A 4,999-nucleotide genomic window follows, 5' to 3' on the forward strand; every position below is an offset into this window, starting at 1 on the left:
TGATTTTTGTACATTAAATTTGCATCCTGCCACTTTGCTAAAAGTGTTTGTCAGCTCTGAGAGTTTCCGGTGGAGTCTTTCAGATCTTTTATGTATAGAATCAAATCATCTGCAAGCAGGGATTCATTTATTCTTCCTTTTGTATTAGTATCCACTTTATTTCCTTTTCTTGTCTTATTGCTCTAGTTAGTGACTTCAAGTATATATGACTTAGGAATTGGGGCGTGAACATCCTGACTTGTTCCTGGTTTTAAAGGGAATGCTTTGAGTTATTCTTTATTTAGGACTTTATGTATAGAATCAAATCATCTGCAAGCAGGGATTCATTTATTCTTCCTTTTGTATTAGTATCCACTTTATTTCCTTTTCTTGTCTTATTGCTCTAGTTAGTGACTTCAAGTATATATGACTTAGGAATTGGGGCGTGAACATCCTGACTTGTTCCTGGTTTTAAAGGGAATGCTTTGAGTTATTCTTTATTTAGGACAGGGTTGGCTATAGGTTTGTCATGTACAGCCTTTATTACGTTAAGATTTTTTTTCTCATTTTTTATCGAATTTTTATGTATTTCATACAGAACATCTTAAACAGTACTGATCATCTCCATAACCCCCCTTTCCCCACTGGCACCCTCCCATAGATCCCCCCTACTGGAGCCTTATATTCTGTCATCCCCATGAAGGCCCTCTGTGTCATCAGTGTCCCCAGCCATTCCCCAGTGCAAGTCCATTCACTGAGGTCTAGTCAGCCTAGCTAGAGTCTCTTGTTTTAGGAAGATCAGCTCTTCTTCTCCCAGTAGCAATCAGTTGCCAATATTTTTTTCAGAAAATATTGGGGTCTGTTGTTCATTTTCCCAGTTCTATGCTGGGTTTTTGTCTGTCTGAGTTTGCATGGGACTTGTGTATGCTGACACCATTGCCATAGAATAATATGAGGAGGTTCCCAGGAGCTTGTAGGACTCTGTTTCCATATGATCATGCATCTCCTTCCTGGCTCTTATAATCTTTCTGCCCCCTCTTCCACTGTGGTCCCTGAGCCTTGGGTGAGCGAAGTTTAATAAAGAAGTTCTGTCCCAGGACCAGCATTCAGCAGACTCCTGATCTCTATGCTATGGCCATTTGTGACCTTTTGATGTTCCTGGCCCTCCACTGCATGAAGGAGCTTCATTATTGAGAACTGAGAGATTCACTAGTGTCCTCTTCTTCTTTTTTAAAAATATTTATTTATTATTTTTACTTTTATGTGTATGAGTGTATATTAGTCAGAGTTCTCCAAAGAAACAGAACCAGTAGAATGAATATATATGTATAGAGATTTATCAGCTTAGCTCACAGGATAGAGTCTGAGTAGTCCAACAATGGCTGCACCACACTGGAGAGGCTGAGAATCCGTAGTCGCTCAGTCCACGAGGCTGGATGTCTCAGTAGTCCCGATCTGGTGCTGAAGGTCTGACGAATTCCAAAAGATCAGCTGGTCTTCAGTCTACAGCAGCAAGACAAACTCAACAGTGAGAGAAGGCAAGCAGCAAGAAGCCTGGTGTTCTCCTCTGCCATGGCCTTTTATATGGGCTGCCATCAGAAGGTAACACCCACATTTAGGGCACGTCTTCCAGCTTCAGATGATTCAATTAAGATCTCATTTCAGTTAATCCCAGATCCAGTCAAGTTGACACCCAGGATTAGCCATCACAGAGTGTATTGCCTGCATGTAGGTAAGTGTACCCATGTTGTACAATGCCTGAGGAAGACAGAAGAGGCCATCATATCCCCTGGAACTGGAGTTACGAACAGTTGTTAGCTGCCATGTGGGTGCTGGGATTCAAACCCAGATCTTCTGCAAGAACAGCCAGTGTTTTTAACCACTGAGCCATCTCTCCAGCCCCAAGTGTCCTCTTTACCCCTGTTCTATGTTCCATAAGCCTTAGGTGTAGAGGTTGCATTGTATATTTTTTTTCTCCATCCTTGGTCTCTCAAGTGCTTTTTCTTTAAAATTATTTATTACATTAATTTGGTTAGTGTTGCTGCCTCCTTTGTCTCTTGGGAACTACAGCACTCAGCCCACAAAGGGTTAACAAACTTCCTTAGACTCAGTTGACTCAAAAAAGCACGGGCTACCTCCTGAAATGCTGGGAGTGGGGCAGCAATACAACTCTTGCTTCCTGAAGAGTGCTTCAAAACATTTCCTAAGGAAATCTGTCATGCACTTTGATCCTTTTGAGCAAGCTGCCGTGATTGTGAGCAAGTCTAGCCATCTCCTGACTAATGTGATAATGAAATCCTGTGTGTTTTTCACTGCTCAAGCATCAATCAAGTGTGAATTCTTTTTTTTTTCTTTTGCTTCAGCTGTTGTTTATTGACATACAGGTGGGTCCTATAGCAACAGGCTGGGAGATGGCTGCAGCAGTTGGGAAAATGGAAGGTGGAGGGTAGAGAGTAGAGTGTTTGTAGCAACAGCTGAGCAGAGTGTAGGAACAGAAGAGCTCAGTGCACAAGGAGGAATGGGGGATGGTTGAGGCTGTTGGGGAAGCAGGTATGGCCTAGAGCTAAAGGCTACCTACACTGGAACCTTGGCCCTGTGCCTTAAAAACCTTTACTCCTAGCTGTCTCCTGACTCTAGGCCAGGGCTGTGAGTCCTCTGTACAACAGTTTCTATAGGAAAAAAGTACACAAAGATGTTGCTGCCCTCTTCTGAGAAGCTCAGAGGGCCCCCAGTTCTACATTCCTACATTCCTGGCTTGGATAGGGCCGCACAAAGAACAACTGGACTCTGTGCCATGTGTCTCAGAGGCATTAATTTTTCCTGGTGAATCAGTCTAATGGATGGGTTGGGGGAAGGGGATGGGACAGGGCTGGAAGAGGGACACCAGTGGACCATCACAGCATTACACCATGGTGTTGGTGAAACCAGAGACAGGGTGCCACCTGGTCAGCACAATGACCACATCCTCCTTCTTGAAAAAGCCTCAGGCCTTGCCAACATTGATGGCCAAGTTCACCTGGAGGTCTACATCCTCAACCCAGGCTTCCTGGGATGCATCCTTACACAGCACAGGGAAAATGCCACAGTACAGATGGGTCTGGTAATCTGTCTGGAGATTGAGTGTCACAGCAATGATGAGAGCACGTGGGCAGTATCTGGCCACCTGGTGAGCACTCCTGCTAGATGTGGTGAGCATGATAATGACCCCACTGCAGCACTTGAAGGAAGCCTCCATGGTGCCCAGCTTCTATGGGGTCTCTGGTAATGGTGCCGGGCGGAGGAGTTCTTTAAATAATTGCCAGTGTTAGACAGCAGCCTCTGCCCATTGACAGTCAGGTGTTGCATGTGAACAGCCTCCCGAGGGTAGTCCCTTTAGGTTGTTTCTCCAAACAGCATGATGCAGTCGACTCCTTCCACCACTGTGATGGTCACATCACTGCCCTCAGCCCGGGTGGCGCTGGGTTTCTTGATCATGCTGTCCAGCATCTGTGGTGCACATGACAGGTCCTATCTCGTTTGCATCGCCCAAGCATCATCTTCTGAGCAAGGAAGACCTTTCTGCAGGAATCTCAATGCCTAAATCACCATGGGCCATCACAGTCCCATCACTGGCCTCAGGATCTAGTCAAACCTGCACACTCCGTCATGGTTCTCGATTTTGCTGATAATCTTGATGTTCTTCTCTTTCTCTCTCAGGACCCTCCTAACTTCATGCACATCAGCTGCCTTGTGGATGAAAGATGCAAATACCATGTCTACATCCTGCTCCAAACTTTACATCCTCGATGTCATTTTCTGACGCAGAAGGGAGATAGGTCCACAGTAGCCCTGGAAGGTTCATGCCCTTCTTGCTGCCCAAGGAGCCACCATTTTCCACCTCAGTCACCAGGAAGTCAGCACCCGTGCCAGTAACCCATGTAGCTCTTGCTGCCCATTTTCAGCACTTCACAGATGTTCTTGTAGTTTAGTCACAGCATGTTCTCACACTTTTCCACGTAGGCTCCCTTCTTCAACTTCACTTTGGCAGTGCCGCCACCCTTGATAAGCTCAGTCCTGGTCTCAAGTCCTTTAGTGTCCAGAGCCACAGCAACTGGTAGGTACAGAGTGAGGTCAGATGTGAAGCTTTCTGTGGCTGTGTGCACGTAGCCTCCACATGGTATTCATGAGTGCCGTGAGAGAAGTTCAGAGGAGCCTCATTCATTACAGACTTAATCATCTCCCTCAGCATCTCCACAGAGTAGGAAGCAGGACCAATGATGCGGATGATGCCGATATTATGGCCAGTGATAGGAGATGGGTGCGGAGTCAATGTCCAGGTAGCACATGTGCTATAGAAATGTGTTAGCCAAGGCTGCATGCAGCTGCTGGGTCTGAATGAAGGCAGTCCCTGCTTCACTGTGTGGCTTCCTTGTGGCTCCTGAGATCATCCAGAATGCTCTAGCTCTGTCCACACTGCAAAAGTGGAGAGGGCTGGAGGAGCCCAACGTGTTGCTGCTGTTTGTATGAATTCTATACATTGAGTTGTCTGATAAAAGCATCCCAGGGGGCAGTCAAGGAGCTCCTGAACAGCATAGCCTGGTTCTTATAAAATCTTTTTCAGGCCACAGATTAGTGTGTACATGTGTGTATGTGTGTGTGTGCACATACACACATGCATGCAAGCATGTGCATGCCGTAGTGCACATGTGAAGGTCAGAAGACAGCTTGTAAGATTTGGTTCTCTCCTTCCACCATGCTAATCTTGGTGACTGCATTCAAGTCATCTGGGTTGGCAGCAAGTTCCTGCATGTGCTGTCCTAGTTAGCTTTCATTTTCAACTTGGTAACAGCCTAGTATCATCAGAGAAGAAACTCTCTATTGAGGAATTTCCTACATCAGACTGACTTGTGGGAATCTTTGTGGTGGATTGTCTAGATTGGTAATTGACATAGAAAGGCTCAGCCTATTATGGGTGATATCCTTAGAGAGATCGTCTTAGGCTTTATGAGACAGTAGCTAAGCATGATCATGTGAGTAAGGC

General features: G+C 45.7%; 1 pseudogene; it reads right to left on the reverse strand.

Moving 5' to 3' along the window:
* Window positions 1–2,881: 2,881 nt before the first annotated feature.
* Window positions 2,882–4,406, reverse strand: LOC103740334 (annotated as a pseudogene).
* Window positions 4,407–4,999: the final 593 nt, after the last annotated feature.

Source organism: Nannospalax galili, unplaced genomic scaffold, assembly GCF_000622305.1.
Source record: "Nannospalax galili isolate Female #2095 unplaced genomic scaffold, S.galili_v1.0 scaffold1261, whole genome shotgun sequence".
Lineage (NCBI taxonomy): Eukaryota > Metazoa > Chordata > Mammalia > Rodentia > Spalacidae > Nannospalax > Nannospalax galili.